Source organism: Colobus angolensis, unplaced genomic scaffold (genome assembly GCF_000951035.1).
Source record: "Colobus angolensis palliatus isolate OR3802 unplaced genomic scaffold, Cang.pa_1.0 Scaffold189, whole genome shotgun sequence".
NCBI lineage: Eukaryota > Metazoa > Chordata > Mammalia > Primates > Cercopithecidae > Colobus > Colobus angolensis.
This window is the reverse complement of record NW_012115032.1, coordinates 3,580,218-3,602,888: the sequence shown is the minus strand read 5'-3', so window position 1 is coordinate 3,602,888 and position 22,671 is coordinate 3,580,218.

Sequence of the window (22,671 nt, the reverse complement as noted above, 5' to 3'; positions counted from 1 at the left end):
ATCAAAATCAAGTCAGATTCATTCAAGAGATGTAAGGATGGTTCAACATATACAAATCAATAAACATGATACCTTACATCAACAGAATCAAGAACAAAACCCATAAAACTGCTTCAATAGATGCTAAAAGAAATTTGATAAAATTTTAAAATATTTTTATAATCAAAGACCTTAACAAACTGGGTATAGAAAAAACATACCTCAATACAGTAAAGGACATACCTGACAAACCCACAGCTAACATTATACTGAACAAGAAAAAGTTAAAAGTGTTTTCTGTTAGATCTGTAACAAGATAATATGTCCATTTTCCCCAATTTTATTCAACATAATATTCAAAGTTTTAGCCAGAGCAGTTGGGCAAGCAAAATAAATAATGGACATCCAAATTGGGAAGGAGGAAGTTAAATTGTTCCTGTTTGCATACAAATGATCATATATAGAGAGAACATCTTAATGACTCCACCAAAAAACTTTTCGAATTAGCAAATAAATTTAGCAAATTTGCAGAATAGAAAATGAACATATGAAAACTAGTAGTGTTTCTATTCAACAATAGTGAATTCTCTGAAAAATCAAAAAAGCTATCCCATTTATAATAGCTCTAAAATATAAAATATCTAGGAATAAACTAAGTATGTGACAAATTTTTACAATAAAAATCAAAAAATAAATTGATGAAAAAAATTAAAGAGGACACAAATAAATGAAGATACATCCCCTGTTCATGGACTAGAAGAATTAGTACGTACAAGTGTCTATATTGACTATGTGTTCTCAATGTAATCTATATTAAAATACTAATGGCATTCTTCACAAAAATAGTAAAACAATGCTAAAATTCACATGGAAATGCCAAAGACCCTGGGATAGACAAAACTATCTTGAACAAAAATAACAAAGCTGGAGACATCACACCACCTGACTTCAAAATATACTACAAATCTATAGTAGTCAAAACAGCATGAAACTGGCATAAACATAAACACAAAGACCAGAATAATGAACAGAATATTGAACTCAGATATAAATTCATGCATTTACAGCCAGCTAGTTTTCAACTAAGACACCAAGAACATACATTAGGGAAAGAACTGTATCTTCAACAAATAGTTCTGGGAAACCTGGCTAGTCACATGCAGAAGCATGAAACTAGATCCTTTTCTCTTACAATATACAATAATAAGCTCTCGCTCTCAATAATTTAAAGACTTAAATGTAAGATATGAAATGTTGAAACTACTAGGAGAAAAAGTAGGCTAATTGCCTCATAAATTTTAACTGAGCAAAGGTTTTTAGAGTAAGGCCTCAAAGCACAAGCAACAAAAGCAAAAATAGACCAATGAAATTACGACTAAATAAAAAGCATCTTCACGGCTACAGAAACCATCAATAAAGTAAAAAGACAACCAGCAGGATGGGAGAAGTTATTTGCAAACTATGCATCTCACAATGAATAAATACCCAGGATATAAAATAACCAGAGCAGTACAATAAACACACAAATGATCTGACTTGAAAATGGCAAAAGGTTTGAATAGATGTTTCTCAAAAGAAGACATATATTTAATATTTGAAAAAATGTTCAGCATCACTAATCATCAAGGAAATTCAAATGGAAAACACAATGGGATATCACCTCACCCCACTCCGAATAGCTATTATCAAAAAGATAAAACCTAAGAAATATTGGCAATGAAGCAGAGTAAAGGTAATTCATACTCTATTGGTTGGACTGTAAACTAGTATAGCCAATAAAAAAACAGCATTGAAGTTCCTCAAAATATTAACATCTCATTACTGAATATATATCCAAAGGAAATAAAATCAGTATGTCGAAGATACATCTGTTCTTGCTTGATTATTGCAGCATTATTCACAATAATTAAGATAGTGAATCAACTTACAAGTCCATCAAGGGATGCATGGATAAAGTGTGGATTATATACACAATAGAATACCATTCAGCCATAAAACAGAATGAAATTTGTCATTTGTGGCAACATGGATAAATCTAGAGAGCATTGTGTTAAGTCAAATAGCTAGGCATAGGAAGACAAACACATTATTTCACCCATATGTGGAATATTAAAAAGTTGATTTCATGGAAGTAAAGAGTAGAATGGGGGTAACATAAAATGGAGAGGATAGGAGTGAGTAGGAGGCTGGAAGTGGTTGGTCGACATGCAAAAATTCCAGTAAGATAGAATAAACTCTGATATTTTATTACATAGTAGAATGACTTTAGTAAATAAGAATGCAGTCTATATTTTAAGATAGAAGCTACAATTTCGAATGTTGTCATTACAAGAATCGTAAATGTTTAAAGTGAATCATATGCTAATTACCCTGATTTGATCATTATACAATGCATCCATGCATTTAATCTTCATACTACAACCCATAAATATGTAGAGTTATTACACATCAATTATAAATTTAAAAAATTATTAATACAAATATATCTTCATTTGTAAAAGATCAGGCAATGCTATTGTCTTACATTGCTTTGAAAAAAATTAAATATTAAATAAAGAAGAAAAACGTAAAATAGTGTCTAAATAATACAAATATTTTATTTTCATCCATACAACAGAGCTCTCCATACTATGTTTTAAACCTCATGCCTATAATTCTGAAGAGTTTTGCAAAATATATGAAGCTATAAAAATTATGAAAGGTTATTATCAACAAAGAAAATAAGGTGTATATGTATGAGCATGGACACACATACATGCATGTGTATTTGACTTGATTATGTTTAAAATAAAGGCAAACAAAATCCTATAACTTATTTTTCTTAAATTGTCTCAGATGCTTTTTTGCAATCAATGTGGCAAAATCAATGTGATTCCTCCCTCCTGAAGAAAATGTTCAGCCCCTAGAAACTTGCAGGCCCCATAGTGCTTCTGCTTCTCCTTATTCAATGCTTGTATTTGAAGGAAAAATCATTTTACCATAAAAATAGCACCTGCTCTGGAGTTAGACAGATATGGGTCACATATTGTATCTCAGGAACTAATTAGTTGTGTAACTTCGGTCAAATTTAATTAAAGCTCTTAGCTTCAATTTCTTCATCTGCAAAAGGAGAATGTTATTACCATATATAGTTGTAATAATTAAGGATAATGTTGTAAAATGTTTTTAAACATAGTAATAATAAGCTCAGATTATCTTGGTACTTATTTGTTTTTATTTAATCTCAAAAAATTGTAATGAAAATGTGGACAATGTAGCATAATTATCCTAGGAATTTAGTTCACACTGGATTAGCTATATGCAATATACTTCTTTTTGTTTTCTCATTTACCAGCTCATTAATATTCCTTAAGCATAGCTTTTATAATCAACTTATAAAATGGTAGTATTATTAATTATTAACTGCATATTTATATAAGACATATAAAAACACAAATAGTAAAAATAAAAGTTAAAATCTAGGTTTAACATTCTTGCAACCCAACAAATACGAACCATAAATAAATTTTAATCAAATATAGGGAAAAAATTAGAACAGAAGAAAGGCAGAAAAACAGCTTATCTTCATCAATTAAGTTCTTTATAAAATACTAAACAAATTTCAATACAATTATCTAGATTAAATTTTTATAAGAGAAAAATTTGAAAAATTAGGAACAAATTATAATTACTATAGCTTTCAATATTGATAGAACTTCATATATTCCAGATACGTAATAAGAATTAAGTATATGAATATAATTCAGTATAATATAGTTACAATTAAAGTTCTGCCAACTATTTATAGTCTTAAAAAGAGCAACTGATCATTGAATAAAAATTAAATTATTCTTATATCATTTTCTCTGTGGCATAGCAGTTGTTGCAGTCTCCTTATTAAGTAATTTATTTCTATGTCAAAGTACCATTCTTAACACTTACAAAATATTGTGTGTAATAAGTTGCTATATGCTACTCATAGAAGTAGAAGCAGAGAACTTTAATAGAAAAAGAATGACACCAAATGTAGATGGCCAAGGTTGATAGATATCCTAATGTTATGGTTTGACTTGCTATCTTAATATCTTAATAAATGTAGTATATTAACTAAGTGGTTAAGGCAATCAATCAGCAACACAGAATGGGAGAAAATTGTTGCACTCTATCCATCTGACAAAGGGCTAATATGCAGAATATACAAGGAACTTAAACAAATGTACAAGAAATAAACAATCCCATCAAAAAGTGGGTGAAGGATATGAACAGACACTTCTCAAAAGAAGACATTTATGCAGCCAACAAACATATGAAAAAAAGCTCATCATCACTGGTTATTAGAGAAATGCAAATCAAAACCACAATGAGATACCATTTCATGCCAGTTAGAATGGCGATTATTAAAATGTCACTACTCTGTTCTTTTCCATTGGTCTATATCTCTGTTTTGGTACCAGTACCATGCTGTTTTGGTTACTGTAGCTTTGTAGTATAGTTTGAAGTCAGGTAGCGTGATGCCTCCAGCTTTGTTCTATTGACTTAGGATTGTCTTGGCAATGCAGGGTCTTTTTTGGTTCCATATGAACTTTAAAGCAGTTTTTTCCAATTCTGTGAAGAAAGTCATTGGTAGCTTAATGGGGATGGCATTGAATCTATAGATTACTTTGGGCAGTATGGCCATTTTCATGATATTGATTCTTCCTGTCCATGAACATGGCATATTCTTCCATTTGTTTGTGTTCTCTTTTTTTCACTGAGCAGTGGTTTGTAGTTCTCCTTGAAGAAGTCCTTTACATCCCTTGTAAGTTGGATTCCTAGGTATTTTATTCTCTTTGAAGCAATTGTGAATGGAAGTTCATTCATGATTTCATTCTCTGTTTGTTTGTTACTGGTGTATAAGAATGCTTGTGATTTTTGCACATTGATTTTGTATCCTGAGACTCTGAAAAAACACTCCTCATCACTGATCATCAGAAAAATGCAAATCAAAACCACAATGAGATACTATCTCACACCAGTTAAGATGGCAATCATTAAAAAGTCAAGAAACAACAGGTGCTGGAGGGGATATGGAGAAATAAGAACACTTTTACATTGTTGGTGGGATTGTAAACTGGTTCAACTATTGTGGAAAACAGTATGGTGATTCCTCAAGGATCTAGAACTAGAAATACCATTGACCCAGCCATCCCATTACTGGGTACATATCCAAAGGATTATAAATCATGCTGCTATAAAGACACATGCACGCGTATGTTTATTGTGGCACTATTCACAATAGCAAAGACTTGGAATCAACCCAAATGTCCATCAGTGACAGACTGGATTAAGAAAATGTGGCTCATATACACCATGGAATACTATGCAGCCATAAAAAAGGATGAGTTCGTGTCCTTTGTAGGGACGTGGATGCAACTGTAGGGACGTGGATGCTCATTCTCAGCAAATTATCGCAAGATAATTTATCGCAAGAACAGAAAACCAAACACTGCGTGTTCTCACTCATAGGTGGGAACTGAACAATGAGATCACTTGGACACGGGAAGGGGAACATCACACACCAGGGCCTATTATGGGGAAGGGGGTGGGAGGAGGGATGGCACTGGGAGTTATACCTGATGTAAATGACGAGTTGATAGGTGCAGCACACCACATGGCAGAAGTATACATATGTAACAAACCTGCACGTTGTGCATATGTACCCTAAAACTTCAAGTATAATAAAATAAATAAATAAATAAATAAATAAATAAAAATAAAAAGTCAGGAAACAGCCAGGCACAGTGGCTCACGCCTGTATTCCTAGCACTTTGGGAGGCTGAGGCAGGTGGATCATGAGGTCAGGAGATTGAGACCATCCTGGCTAACACTATGAAACCCTGTCTCTACTAAAAGACACAAAAAATTAGCTTGGCATGGTGGCGGGCACCTGTAGTCCCAGCTACTCAGGAGAATGGCATAAGCCCGCGAGGTGGAGCTTGCAGTGAGCCCAGATGGTGCCACTGCACTCCAGCCTGGACAACAGAGTGAGATACTGTCTCAAGAAAAAAAAAAAAGTTAAGAAACAACAGATACTGGGGAGGATGTGGATGTGGAGAAATAGGAATGCTTTTACACTGATGGTGGGAGTGTAAATTAGTTCAACCACTATAGAGGACAGCGTGGTGATTCCTCAAGGATCTAGAACTAGAAATACCATTTGACCCAGCAATCTCATTACTGAGTATATACCTAAAGGATTATAAAACATTCTACTATAAGACACATGTACACATATGTTTATTATGGCACTATTCACAATAGCAGAGACTTGGAACCAACACAAATGCCCATCAATGATAGACTGGATAAAGAAAATATGGTACATATACTCCATGGAATATTATGCAGCCATAAAAAAGGATGAGTTTATGTCCTTTACAGGGACTTGGATGAAGCTGGAAACCATCATCCTAAGCAAACTAACACAAGAAGAGAAAACCAAACACCACATGTTCTCACTCATAAATGGGAACTGAACAATGAGAACACATGGAGACAGGGAAAGGAACATCACACACCAGGGCCTGTCGGGGCGTCAGGGGCTATGGGAGGCATAGCATTAGGAGAAATATCTAATGTAGATGTTGAGTTGATTGGTGCTGCAAACCACCATGGCACGTGTATACCTGTGTAACAAACCTGCACATTCTGCACATGTACCCCAGAACTTAAAGTATAATAATAAAAATGTTAACTGGTCTAAAAAAAATCTGAATGAAATAAAGATCTTATCTCAATCTGTTTATTTTTCTCATTATGTCTACTATTTTTATAAAGGCAAGACCAGATATTACAGGAAAACTTATTCGCAGGGACAGATTGGATTATTTCCTATTATTTCCATAAACTCTAGTGAAATTTCCTAGTCTGCATTTGTAGAATATTGTTTCCAACTATTGCTTTTTATTGCACTTTTAAATAGATGTATTTTGCATAGAAAACTATGTATACTAGTCTGCTAAATGGAATTACAATACACTTTTGCTGTAGCGTTAATTTTAACATTAACTTCGCAGTGAAAACATCTCAGAGGCCCATTTTCCATTACATGAACAACAACAACAACAGCAAGAGCAACAACATGATAGCTAACTTGTTTTGAGCATGTACTTCGTGTGAAGTATTATATAAAGCATTATAAAAAATCAAATTTTACTAATGGTCACAATAATCTTGAAGTAGGTATAATTATGACATTTGTTTAGTGAATAAGAAAAGTAAGGTTTGGAGTAGTAAACTACTACTGATTACAATCAGAATTCAAACTTGAATCTGAATTGAATATGTAGAACTGGGTTTAGTTCACTAGAAGATAACAATATAGAAAGTTTCCAGTGTGCTATGCCTTGATATTTTCATTCATTATAATGACATGCTCATGTCCACATGATTCAAATGTCAGAATGCTTGTATCTTCTTCAAAAATTCATATGTTAAAGTTTTAAATCCCAATGTGATAGTATTAGGAGGTGGAGTCTTTGTTAGATAATTAGACCATGAGAACCAAGTCACATGAATGGAATTAACGTCCTTATAAATTAGGTCCCAGAGGCCCCCCTTATGCCATCTGCCATCTGAGGTTGTTGATGAACAAGGAAACAGGCCCTTACCAGGAAACAAATATGCAGTTGTCTTGATCTTGGACTTCCCGGCATCCAGAACTGTGAGAAATACATTTCTGTTGCTTACAAATCACCTAGCCTATGGCATTTCATTATAGAAGCCTGAACACATGAAGACAATATGTTGACTTCGAAAGCTTTAACTTGACTTCTGGTTTCCAGTTCGCCGAGCAAGAAGCTAGAAGTTGCTACCTTATTCTAACAACAAGTAAGAAGCTTAACCAACTGAAAGTCAGCATCTCTTCTTAGATTCATCAACAATGGGAGGTCACAGTGCAGCCCCCTGCCCTAAGAGTTGGAGAGACCAATAGGTAAATGTAGAGAACTGTGACTTTCCAGAAGTCAATAAGCACAAATTTTCATGGAAAACAGTGCTGAAGTAGAGAAACCTGAAGTATAACTGACAAATTGCTGGAAGTTTATTGTAGATAAGGTTGAGAGATAAAATCTCAAGAGTACCTCAGTCACAGGGGTCCCAACACTTTTGTGAGCTTTACTTTTAGGAGCTCAACAATGTCATCACGGTGAGTACTAGAGAAAAATCCCCTTGTATTTCAGCAGCAAGAGAGAAAACAGGACTATTTTGAAATGGCCAGAGCATTCAGTTCTTAACAAGGCCTATCCTCCAGAGAAACCATTTAATTAGACCATAACTGATCAAGGGAAAGGGAAATATCCAACTGCAGATGGTTCTAGACTTCCATGTGGATGAAGGGAAATACCCAACTTCAGCTTGCCCTAGCTATTCTGTCCAACAGGAGGGTAGAAAACTGAGAAGTACATTTGAAGTTTACACTCCAGAGTTATAAGTTGATAAAACAAGACCTTTTCATCTAACTATATAACACTTTCCCCCTCCACACATCTTACCACTGCATCAGTAAAGGGTTATTTATAACAGTTAATTTTACCCAGTATGTCATGCCTGGCTATGAAGAAAAAAATACAAGCCACACTAAAAAGCAAAAAAAAATACAAGCCACACTAAAAAGCAAAAACACAGTTTGGAGAGACAGGGCAAGCAAGTATCTGAGTCAACCTGACTCAGATATTTCAAGAATGTTGAAATCCTCAGTATGGGAATTTAAAAGAACTATGAGTAAAATGCTAAAGGAACTAATGAATAAAGTAAAACACATGTAAAAACAGATGGCTGATGGAAGGAGAGAGATGTAAATTAGAACAAAGAACCAAAAAGAAATGCTAGATATACATAAAAAAAAATACTGTAACAGAAATGAAGAAATGCCTTTGATGTACTTCATGGTAAACTGGACATAGCTGAAGAAAGAATTCCTGAGCTTGAGGATGTCTTAGTAGAAACTGCCAAAACTAAAAAACAGAGATAAAAAAGACTGAAGAAACATAACAGAATATTCAGGAATGAGAGAACAACTCCGAAAGGTATAACAAATATGTAATGAAAATTCCAGAGGAAGAAGATAGAAAAGAAAAGAAAAATGTGAGCTAATGACTCAGAATTTTCCCTCAATTAATATTAGACACCAAACCACTACACAGGAAACTCAAAAAAGCATCAGGCAAGTTACATTCCTCAAAACCCATTACTAGTTATGAACTTTCAAACTATAGAAAACTAAAGACAAAGACAAAATCTCAAAAGAAAACAGAGGGAGAAAACACATTACTTACAAAGGAGAAAAGACAATAATTACATTAAATTTATCCTCAGAAGGCATATAAGCAAAAGGAGAGTGTAGCAAACTATTTAAAGTGTTGAGAGAAGAAAACCCATGAAGCTAGAAGTCTACACACTGAAAAATTGTCCTTCAAATGTGAAGGAGAAATAAAGACAAAAATTGAGGGAATCTGTTGCCACTAGGCATACCTTGCAAGAAATATTAAAATAAATTCTTCAGAGAGAAGGAAAATGATAAAGGTCAGAAACTCAGATCTAATAAAATAAAGTAAGAATAATGAAGAAGATATAAGTTAAGGTAACATAAAAGGTTTAACTTTTCTTATTCTTAATTGACATAACATGATTGTTCAAAGTAATAATAGAAATTGTGTATTTGATTACGTGTGTGTGTGTTTGTGTGTATATATATACACATATATATAGTTATATATAGGAAAATGAATGACAGCAATAATATGAAGGAAAGAAAAAAGAATTAGGAAAATTTTTATTATGAAGTATTCATACTACTCAGGAAAAGGTAGAATATTAAGTGAAGATAAATGGTACACAGTAAAACACAGAATACTGTAATGTTGTAGTTGTATATAAACTACTCATATCTTTAGTATAAAGACTAAAAGGATAACCTATCAAAAGTAACAACTACAACAATTTTTCAAGACATAGTATAATAAAATATAAACAGGAACACAAGTTAAAAAGCAGGGAGTGGAAGATCAAGTAAAAGTGTAGTTTTTATTAGGTTTATATTCACGTGTTGGTTTGTGCAATCACTGTTAGGTTGTCATCAGCTTAAAATAATTGATTATAAAATGTTATTTTCAAGCCTCATGGTAACCTCAAATAAAAAAACTTACAACAGATACACAAAAATTGTAAAGCAAAAAATTAAAACATAGCACCAGAGAAAATCATCATCAAGAAAAGGAAGACAGGAAGGAAAGAAGGAAGGGAAGAAGGGAGAAAAGGAGGAAATGAACACACAAACACTAAATCAGAAAACAAATAAAATGGAAGTAGTAAGTCCTTGCTTAATAGTAATATTGAAAGTATGTGGACAAAATCCTCCACTCAGAGGACACAGAGTGACTGAACGGGTTAAAAAACAAGAACAATCTCTTGTCTACCAGAAAGACACTTAACCTATAAAGACATATATAGATTGAAAATAAAGGGATGGAAAAACATTTTATGCAACTGAAAACCAAAACAAGAGAAAGAATAGGTATATTTAGACAAAATTAATTTCAACACAAAAATTATATAAAGATGTAAAGAAGGTCATTGTATAATGACAAAGGATTCAATTCAGTAAGAGTATAAAATAATTGTAAATATATATGCACTCAACACTGGACTACCCAAATACAAAAAGCAAATATTATTAGAGCCAAAGAGATAAATAGACCCCAATACAATAATAGTTGGAGGCATTAACATCTCACTTTCAGCATTCGACAGATAACCCAGACAGAAAATCAGCAAAGAAACATCGGACTTAATCTGTCCTATAGATTAGATAGTCCTTATAGATATGTACAGAACATTTCATTCAGTGGCTACAGAATACACATTCTTCTCAGAATACAGATCATTCTCAAGGATAGACTATATGTTAGGCACAAAAAAAGTCTTAAATAAATTAAAAAAATTGTGTCAAGCATCTTCTCTGACCACAATGGAATAAAACTAGAAATTAATAACAAGAACCTTGGAAATTATGCACACACATGGAATGACACAGCATGCTTCTGAATGACCAATGGATCAATGAAGAAATTAAGAAAGATGAACATATTTTTTGAACCAAACTAAAATGGAAATGCAACATACCAAAACCTATGAAATATAACAAAAGCAGCAGTAAGAGGAAAGTTTATAACAATAAGTGCCTACATCACTAAAGTAGAAATACTTTATATAAAAAAATTAATGATCCATCTTAAAGAACTAGAAAAGCAATAGAAAACTGACTCAAAATTAGTAGAAGAAAGAAATAATAAAGATCAGAAGAGAAATATATAAAATCAAAATGAAAAAGTCAATGAAATTAAAAATTGTTTTTTAAAAAAATAAAATCAACAAAACGTTAGCCAACCAAAACAAAAGAGAGAGAGAGAGAGAGAGAGAGAGAGAGAGAAGACCCAAATAAATAAAATCAGAGATTAAAAAGGAGACATTACCACTGATATCACACAAATGCAGTGGACGTTTAAAAGCAACCATGAGCAACTATATGCCAACAATTGGAAATCTTAGAAGTAGATAAATTCCTAGACACGTACAACATACTGTTACTGAATCATTAGTAAACCTAAAACTAAATAGACCAGTAATAAGTAATGAGGTTGAAGCAATAATAAAGAGTCTCATTAAAAAAAAAAAAAAGAAAAGAAAAAAAAAAAAAAGAAAAGCAGCCTGGGCCTGGGACCTGGGACCCAATGGCTTCTCTACTGATCTTTATCAAACATTTGAAAAGGGCTAATACCAATCCTACTCAAACTAAACCAGATAATAAAAGCAGGGAAAATTCTTCTAAACTTACTCTACAATGTCAGTATTACCCTGACACCAAAAGCAGACACACACACACACACACACACAAAACAAACAAACAAAAACACTGTAAACTAGTATTCCTGATCAACATTAATGCAAAAATCTTCAACAAAATACTAGTACATAACATTCAACAACACATTCAAAAGATCATTCATCATGACCACAAGGGATTTATCCCAGGGATGCAAGGATGGTTTAACACATGCAAATCCATGTGACAATTCTATCAACATGGTAAAGAACAAAATTCATATGATCATTTCAATTGATGCCGAAAAAGCGTTTGATAAAATTCAATGTCCCTTCATGATAAAAACTCTCAAAATAACTGATTATAGAAAGAACATACTTCAAAACAATAAAAGGCACATATGACAGACCCACAGCTAGTATCATACTCAATAAGGGAAAACTGAAAGCCTTTCCTCTAAAAACTGGAACACTACAAGGATGTTCACTTTTACCACTGTGATTCAACATGGTACTGGAAACCCTAGCCAGAGCAATCAGAGAAGATAAAGAAAGAAAGCACATCCACATAAGAAAGAAAGAAATCAAATTATCCTTTTTTTCAGGGTAATATGAGTCTATATTTGGAAAAACCTGAAAAGTTCACCGAAAAGCCAGTAGAAGACATAACAAAATTCAGTAAATATCAATGACATTTTTTCACAGAAAAAAAAAAAATCCTAAAATTTATACAGGACCACAAAAGACCTGGAATAGTACAAGTTATCCTGAGTCAAAAGTCAAAAACTGGAGGAATCCCATTACCTGGTTTCAAATTATACTACAGAGCAGTAGTAACTCAAACAGCCCTTGACATTTGACCTTGGGCAAATTAAATAACCTGCAAGAGTTCTTTTCTTATCTATTTGTAAAATAGAAATAAATATGTGTGTCACACAAGGCTATTACTAGGATTAAATGGCATAGCATATGTAATGGTACTGGTATGAAAACAGACACATTGACAAATGGAACAGAACAGAGAACCCACAGATAAATCCATACATCTACAGTAAGCTCATTTTTGACAAAGATGTCAAGATCACACATTGGGCTAAAGACATTCTCTTTAACAAATGATGCTGTGGAAACTGGATATCTATATGCAGAAGAATGAAATGAGATCCTGCCTCTCACCATATACAGAAATCAAATCTAAATGCATTTAAGAATTACTAAGACCTCAACCTATGAAACTACTGAAATAAAACATTGGAGGAACCCTTCAGAACACTGATCTGGGCAAAAATTTATTGAGTAATATCCCTAAAGTACAGGCAACCAAAGCAAAAATAGACAAATGGAATCACAACAAGTTAAAAATATTCTGCATAACAAAGAAAACAATCAACACAATGAAGAAACAACCACCAGAATGGAAAAAAAATTGCAAATTATCTGCCCGACAAAGGATTAGTAACCACAATATGTAAGGAGCTCAAACAACTCAATTAGAAAAAATCTAACAATTCAATTAAAAATGAGCAAAAGATCTGAAAAGATATTTCTCAAAAGAACACATACAAATGGCAATAAGGAATATGAAAAAAATCATCAGAGAAACCCAAATTAAAACTACGGTGAGGTACCATCTCATCATCGTTAAAGTGGCTTTCATCCATAAGAGCAACAAATGCTAGTGAGGAAGTGGAGAAAAGGAAATCCTCATACACTGTTGGTGGGAATATAAATGAGTATAGCCACTATGGAGAGTTTGGAGTTTCCTCAAGAAACTATATAAAAATAGAACCACCATATAATCCAGTAATCCCAGTGCTAGGTATATGACCCCCAGAAAAGGAAATCAGCATATCAAAGTGATATCTGTGCTTGCATGTTTATTGTAGCACTATTCACAATAGCCAAGATTGGGAAGCAATCTACATGCCCATCAACAAAAAAGCAGATTAAAAAATATGGTAAATATACAAAATGGAGTCCTATTCAACCATCAAAAATGAAATCCTGTCATTTGCAACAACATAGATAGAACTGGAGGATATTATGTTAAGTGAAATAAACCAGGCACAGAAAGACAAACTGTGAATGTCATCACTCACTTGTGGCAGAGGATAATAAAGTAACAGGGAGCAGGGGAGTTGGTGATGGTCAATGGCAACAAAAATATACTTTGAGAAAATGAATAAAATCAGTATATGACAGCACAAACAGGTGATTGAAGTAAATAATAATTCACTGTACATCTAAACATAACTAAGAAAATATAATTGGAATGTTAATAACACAAATAAATGATAAATGCTTGAGTTAATAGATACCGAATGTTCTCAGATGTGATTATGATGCATTGTATTCCTGTATCAAAACATATCATGTGCTCCATAAATATATACTTCTACTATGTATCCGTAAAAATTAAAAATAATACAATAGACTTGAAACAGTTGTGAATGTATTTGCAAATTCTTGAGAAACCACAAAAATGTAAAGAAACATAAATCATATACAAAGAAAGAAAATATTTACATATAAAAAGCTCAATTACACTTATAAAAGGCAGATGAAGAGGGCAAAACAAAAATAGGAGCAAAGAACATGGTCAAGAAATAGAAAACAGTAATAAATATGGTAGATATTAATAAAAGTATATCCATAATCACTTTGAATACCGGTGGTCTACACAACCATTAATCTAATTTCTATCGCTATACATTGCCTATTCTGGACATTTCATATGGATGGAATAATAACATATATAGCTTTTTATGATTAGCTTCTTTCATTTAGTATAGTATTTTCAAAATTAGTCCATATTGCAATATGTATCGGGGCCTTGTTTATTTTTTCAATGTTTTTATTGTGGTAAAATACACATAACAAAGTTTACTATCTTAATCATGTTAAGTGTACAGTTCAGTGGTATTAAACACGTTCTTAATGTTGTGCAAGCATCACCACCATTCATCTTGAAATGCATTTTCTTCTTTTAAATCTTTATACCCATTAGACAATACTTTCTCACTTCTCCCTCCTTCCAGTACCTGACAACCACCATTCGGCTTTCTGTCTCTATGATTATAATTACTCTAAGTACCTTATATAAGTGGAATCGTACAGTATTTGCCCTTTTGTGACTGGTTTATTTCACTTAACATAATGTCCTCAAGGTTCATTCTTGTTATAGCAGATGCCAAAATTTCATTTCTTTTTAAAGCTGAATAATATTCCATTATATGTCTAGACCATATTTTGCTTTTCCATTCATCTGTCAATGGAGGCTTAGTTTGCTTCTACATTTTAGCTAGTGTCAGTAATACTACTGAGATCCTTTGGGTTTATACTCAGAAGTGGAATTGTTGGATCATATGGAACTCTGATTTTTAGTATTTTGAGGAACTACTATACTCTTTCCCAGAGAAGCTGTACCACTTTACATTTGTATTAACAGTGCACAAGGATTCCAATTTCCCTACATCCTTGCCAACACTTGTTATTTTATTTTATTTTATTTTTTTAGAGAAGCCACTGTAATGGATGTAAGGTGGTATCTCATTGTATTTTTGATTTGCATTTTCCTGATGATGATCAGTGATGTTGATTTTCTTTTATGTGTTGATTGGCCATTTATGTATACTTCTCAGGTTAAAGGTCTATTCAAATCCTTTACCCATTTTTTTCATCTGTTTTTTAGTGAGTTTGTTTTTGTTGTTTTTGTTGAGCTTTAGGTGTTTTTTTTTTATATTCTGGATATTACTATTTTGTTAGATAGATTTACAAATGATTTCTCTCATTTTGTTCAATGTATTTTTGCACTCTATACAGGATCTTTTGAGGCCCTAAATATTTAAATTGTTATGAAATCCAGTTTGTCAATATTTTCTTTTGTGCTTAAGCCTTTGGTGTCATATTGAAGAAGTCGCTGCTAAATCAAATGTTGTGAAGTTTATGCCCTGTTTGCTTCTAAGAGTTTTATAGTTTTAGATATTGCATTAATGTCTTTGATCCATTTTGAGTTTTTCAAAAATTATTTGCATATGGTATCTACCTCTTTCTTGTGCATGTGGATATTCAGGTTTGCCTTCACCATGTGTTGCAAAGCCTGCCCTGTGCTCATTGAATGGTTGTGGCACTTTTGTCAAAATAATTTGAAGATATGTGTAGGATTTATTTCTAGGCTCTCTATTCTATTTCATTGGTCTATATGTTTGTATTCATGCCAATTATCACACAATTTTGATTAATGTAGCCTTACAGTAAGTTTTAACATCAGAAAGTGTGAATCCTTTAGCTGTATTTTTCTTTATCATGCTTATTTTAGCTATTTGAGGTCCCTCGAAATTCCATGTGAACTTTAGGATGAGCTTTCTATTTCTGCAGCAAACATCATCAAAATTTTGACAGGAATTGCATTAAATCTGTAGATAATTTGAAGTAGTACTGTCAATATTCTTAAAAATATGAAACTTTCCAATCTATAAACATGAACTCTATTTCTATTTGCTTATATCTTCTTTATTTCTTTCACCAGTGTTTCATAATTTTCATTCTACAAGTCTTTCACCTTCTTGGTTAAGTTACTTCTCAAGTATATTATTATTTTTAGGCTACTATAAATGAAATTATTTTTAAAAGTTTCTACTCAAATTGTTTATTTTTAGTGTCTAGGAATATAATAATTTTACCTGTTGTCTGCAACTTGGGTGAATTATTTGTTAGTTCTAACAGATCTTTTGCAGAATCTTTAGAATTTTCTACAAATAAGAATATTTCTTCTGTGAATTAAGATTCTTCTATTTCTATTTTCTAATTTGGATGTCTTTTGTTTGTATTTCTCTAGATAAGAAACTATGTAAGAAAAAGAAAATGGAAGCAATACTTTCTCATTTCCCCTCCTTCCAGCACCTGGCAATCACCATTCCACTGTCTGTCCCTATCATTATAAATATTCTAAGTACCTCACATAAGTGGAGGTACCTCTAAGTACCTCACATGTTTCTTTTTCTACTTCATTTCTTACCTAGTTTCTCTGGCTAGAATTTTTAATATTACATAAAATAGAAGTGGGGAGAGTAAACATTTTTGTCTTCATCTTAGAGGAAAAAATATTTATTTTTTAACCAATAAAAATAAAATTTACTGTGGGTTTTTTCATATATGGCTTTTAATATGTTGCAGCAGTTTCTTTTCTTCCTAGTTTGTTGAGTTTTATCATAGAAGATTGTTGTAACTGGGCATGCACCAGGTGACGTCAATCCAAAGAGACCAAGATTTACCTGGTCGCACCTGCGGAACGCCCCCGATACGCCCGTGCCCCGCCTATTGCCCTCCCACTCCCTAGAAAAGCCGCTCTTGGCCCAGGTCCCACGCGGACTTCCCAGCTTCCCCACTGCGGTCGGGACTGTCGGAATTCCGTCCCAGAGCGTCACGGGCGACTCTGTGGGCCTCATTTGCCGGAGGCCGACAGACTTCTCCCTACCCACCTTCTTCCCTTGAAGCTAGGTGACCAAAATAAACTTGCAGTTTTGCTCCTGACCTTTGCCTACTTGCTGGTTCTTTTGTGCTCACTCTGGTGGTCTTAGAAAAACAAATCAATTGTTAATTTTTTCAAATGAGTTTTCTACATCAATTGAGATGACCACACCTATGTACATTCTTCACAAGGGCAAGTGAGACATTTTCCAGAATAAACAATGTTAGGCTGCAAATTGTCTGAATGGATTTAAAATGATAAATAAGACAATGTATCTTGTTCTATCCAAATGGGATAAAGTTAACAATCAATCACAAAACAAAATCAATAACAAAATTAAAAATAAAAAATTTATGAAATTGTAAAAATTAAACAGCACACTTTTGAACAACCAATGGATCAAAGAAAAAAAGTAAATTACAAAATACTTCAAAATGAATAAAAATGAAAACACACACATACCAAAACTTATGGAACAAAGCAAAAGTAGCGATGAGAAAATTTATGGCTATAAACACATTAAAAAACAAGAAGCATCTTAAATCAACAACCTAACTTTTCCACTAAAGGAACTAAATAAAAATAAAAATCTAAAGCTAAAGTTAATAGAAGAAAGAAAATAATAAAGATCAGAGGAAAGATAGACAAAATAGGAAATGAAAAGAAAATATAGCAAATCAATGAAACCCAAAGTTTGTTACTTAAAAAGAAAAATTGACAAATTTTTAACCGTAGATAAAGAAAATAAAGAAAAAACACTTAAATTACTAAAATCAGAAATGAAAATGAGAACATCACTATTTAATTTATAGAAATAAAAAGAAATATAAAAGAGTACTATGACCAATTGTATACCAACAAATTGGATAACCTAGACGAAATGGACAAGTTTCTAGGAAAAAAAACCACCAGGACTAAATAATAAAGAAATATTAAATCTGAATAGCCCCGTTATTAGTTAGGAGAGGCTATGGAGAGGCAAAAGTTGCTGAAAAGCCAACACAATATTGCAGGAGATAACAAAGGTGGAGGATTGTCACTATTTTACTTCATGACTTACTATAAAGCCAGTAATAAAGACAGTGTAATGTTGGCAAAAGAACAGACAAATAGATTTATGGAATAGAAGGGTGAGTTCAAAAATAGACCTATATAGATATAGTCAGCTGATCTTTGACAAAAAAGTAAGGCAATACAATAGGAAAAAAATCTTTTCTACAAATGACTCTGGAACAACTGGACACTCACATGAAAAAATATCAAAAATTATATTTTACACCTGTTTTGATTATTAAGTCAAATAGATTCTATGCTTAAATATAAAATGAAAATCTATAAAACTCCTAGAAGATGATGTAAGATAAAATCTAGAATATCTAGAGTATGGCAATGACTTTTTACATACAACACCAAGGCACAACCCACAAAAGAAAAAAGCTGATGAGCTGAATTTTATTAAAATTAATAACTTCTGTGAAAGGCCAGTGCTCTGGGAAAGATCAGTGGTTGCCAGTGGTTAGGGATAAATAAGCGGAGAATAGAGGAGTTTTAGGTCAGTGAAATGATTCTGCATGATATCATAAGGGTGGATACATGTCACTATATATTTGTCCAAACCAATAGAATGCAAAACACCAAGATCTAACCCTAAGGTAAACTATGGGCTTTGGGTAATAATAATGTGTCAGAGCCAGTTTATCAATTTTAACAAATGTACTAGTTTGGTGGGGGAGGCTAATAATAGCGAAGGTTATGCCCGTGCACATTCAGAGGTATATTGAAAAATCTCTGTACCTTCCACTCAATTTTTATCTGAACCTAAAACTGGTCCAAAAGTGTTCTATTTAAAAATGATACGTTTTATAATAAAACTAAAACTACACAACACATTAAATTCAATTTACCAGTTTATTTAAAGCAGAAGATAAAATGACCTTGAGTCTGAACAAAGAATATTAAACATGCATTCCAAATCTATACAAAACTTGAGAGAACATCATTTTGAAATAGTCAGGACTTTGTCTTACATTCTATTTAATGAGCATTAAGCTAACAGATTATCTAAGGCCCTTCCAGATCTAAGATTCTTCCTCAACATTGTCAAAGAAGGAGCGAGCCATCAAAAAAACAAGGGTTGGGTTAGGTGGCCCTTGTAATTCACGTAAAGGAGAGTAATTGAAGGACTTTCTTTAAGTAATAACATAGTAAGTTCTTAATAGCATAATGTCATTAAAAGATCAGTGTGATTGGAGAGTAGAAATGGCAGATACAGAACTGGCAACTCTTCATTTTTAATGATAAAGAGGGTTTGGGGAGGGAAGTACCCTGGCTTGGAAGACTGGGATCATAGAAGTAACATTCACTAAAATAGTGAACATTGAAAAGGGGAAAGGGCGATAGTTAGAGTTGAGAGGAAAACAGATGTATTTTGTTTTGCACAAGTGCAATTTGTTGAGGTGTGCTGGGTATAAGATTAAGTATTTGACTTGAATTATTTGATGTATTGAGGTAATGAAGAAAAAATATTTTAAAATGTATTGTCAAATTACTCTTTAAAATGTTTTTACAATTTATCATATCCACTGTCATAATATGAGACCACCTATTTTTCCACACCATTGCCAGGTGCTAATATTTGATATTTATAAAGAGCTTTGTCAATTTTATGGAGTAAAAAAAAATGACACTTTTCAGGAAAGAAATGTAATAGAAGATTGCTTTAGAAAGCTTAGTCGATGGTATAAATTTTATCTGAAGGTGGCATAACTGGCTGTAAATGGTGAAATAATAGACATTGCAAATTGTGACTTGTAATGTTTGTTCTTTGGGTCACAAAACATAGAAGCCTCAATTATAGATTTGGTGAATATGAACTGATTGTGAAATAAAAATCACCTATCAGAGCAAGTATTGGTGACTTGATATATTAGATATTAATTTCCACATAAGTAATCACAAAAACCCTAAAATCACAAACATTTATTATCTGACAACATCCTTAGGTCAGGAATCTAAGCAAGGCTTGGGTGGATCGTGGACTCAGGGTCTTAAAAGTCTGCTAACAAGCTATCAGCTGGACCACATTCTTTCTGGCGCTCAGCGTTCAAGCTCACATGATTGTTGGTAAAATTCAATTTCTTGTGGTTGAATGAGTGAGACCCTCATTTTCTTGCTAACTGTCAGGCAGGAGTTGCCCTCAGCTCCTGAGGCCCACCTTTAGTTTCTTGACTGTGGCCCTTTCACAGTGTGCAGCTTACTTTCTCAAGGCCAGTAGGAGAATCTTATTCTTGTCTGCTGAAAGAGGGTCTTACGTAAGTAACCTAATCTAGGGAGCGACTATCCCATCTTTTTTTTTTTTTTTTTTAATATTCTACTGCCTGGAAGCAACTTACACATTTTGCCCACACTTAAGGAGAGGGAATAATACAAGGGCATGATTCCTTAGGGGGTCCCACTAGGGTATATGTATTAAAACTACTCTTCAAAAATACCAAAATGAATTGTTCTCACAGTGGAAATACAACCACTCTATGCCTTAGGATATGTGTAGCTACAGGGAACAGCATACTTTTATAAAATTAAATAAAAATTAAGAGGGTTTATTATCTCATAGGGTGAGAGGAATAATGGTAGACAAATTCCAACACTGACGTTTCATCTTAATGAGGTAACTGATGATGGTGGTGGTTGTCATCGGTTCCTTATGCCATCCTCAACACATACGCTGTCTTTCCTGTCATGATCACAAATACAACTCAATCAGTTTCAGGCTTCATGTACAGACATAAAGTAATGAAGAGATATGATGTATTTAATTCACTTTAAGCAAGGAGAAATATTTCCCAACAGAGTTCTCTGATCCCATTTGTCAGGACGGTTTACATAGCAAGCACTAGGAGGAAAGGAATCTGGGAATGTCTATGGCATTGTCAGGTTCTATAATTTTAGAAAGAATGCTTCCATCAATGGGATAAGGAGAATGGCTATTGGGTAGAATAGAAGCAGAAACTTCCTTTTATATTATTATAAAATAATTTTTAATAAAAATTACAGCTTTTTATGGACACCTGCATATAGACATATTTTGCTCTATCTTGAACTTGTAAAACAAATTGCACTCTTCTTAAATGTTTCTGATTTTCAACTTATCAATAGGAAGCATCTGTTTTACTTCAATTTTGACTTTGATTCTTGGAGAGAAATCTGTTTGTAATCTTTTACATGATGATTCCACTGAGAGAAAGGAAATACTGAGCTATTTCCTACTCCCCTCATCCCAAACTCACTAGAAACAAATTGCTGTCCTAAAGACTTCAAAGAGCCTCACAATTAGAAACTTTAATAAACAACTATGTTTTAGATCTCCTTTTCAATACATTCCAGATAATGTGTTCATTTCAGTTTCCCATCTCAAGAAGACTTTGCATGCAAGATGACAGTGTATGCTTATTTACAATGTCTTGGTTCAGGATAAATGGTACTCTCTCCTACTATTTCTACTTAAAAGAAAAATATCATTTGATATTACCAGCAAATTGGCTATAGTTCAACAACATCTATGGTTTTGTATGATATTTGGTACATCTGAAATCCTCAAAGAAATTGGAGTTTCAAATCACTTGACTATCTTCTTGCATCATGAAAATTGTTTTCAAAGACTTTTAGACATTGTTACATTTAGTATCCAATTACATGCTCTCTATAAACAAGTAATTTTCCTAAAGAGCTAACAAAATTTGTGTCTCAACCCATTTTACTGCTAATAGATGGCAAAGAAAATACCAGTATATCAGATAATTTTTTTCTGGAAGTTGAGCACTTCAGAAATATCTTTCTTTTTTAGTATCGCTTGCAAACTACTATTGCTTATTTTTGTCAACAACAACAACAAAATTTTCCCCAGATATAGCAACAAACTTTTAAAAATTAGAAAGCAGTATAGATAAATTAATAATTAAAACAATACAAAATTTAAAATAACAGCAGTTGATAAGTAGGTAAATGTTTCCTAAGGTCAAAACATGTTTTATTTTCAACACCAAGAGGATAAAATATAGTTTTTATTCCCCCAAAACACTTTCATAGTTTTGATTCCTTATGCCATTCTTCTTACAAAATTTTATTTTTATTTTGGTTGTAGTTTGATCTAAAATGACTCTGGACATTTCAAGAAGACAACTCATATTATGAAAAAAATAATTGCTAAATTTCAAATTAGCTTGCTTAAATTTCCTAATATTTAGTTAGATTATAACCTGAGTTACTTTTAAAATGCCATTAAATTTAAAATCTAATTCAGGCCACAATGCTGAATTCTTACACAAACTTCATTTACAGGTGTGTAAATCTTATTAACTCAACAATATCTAAAACAACTGCATTAA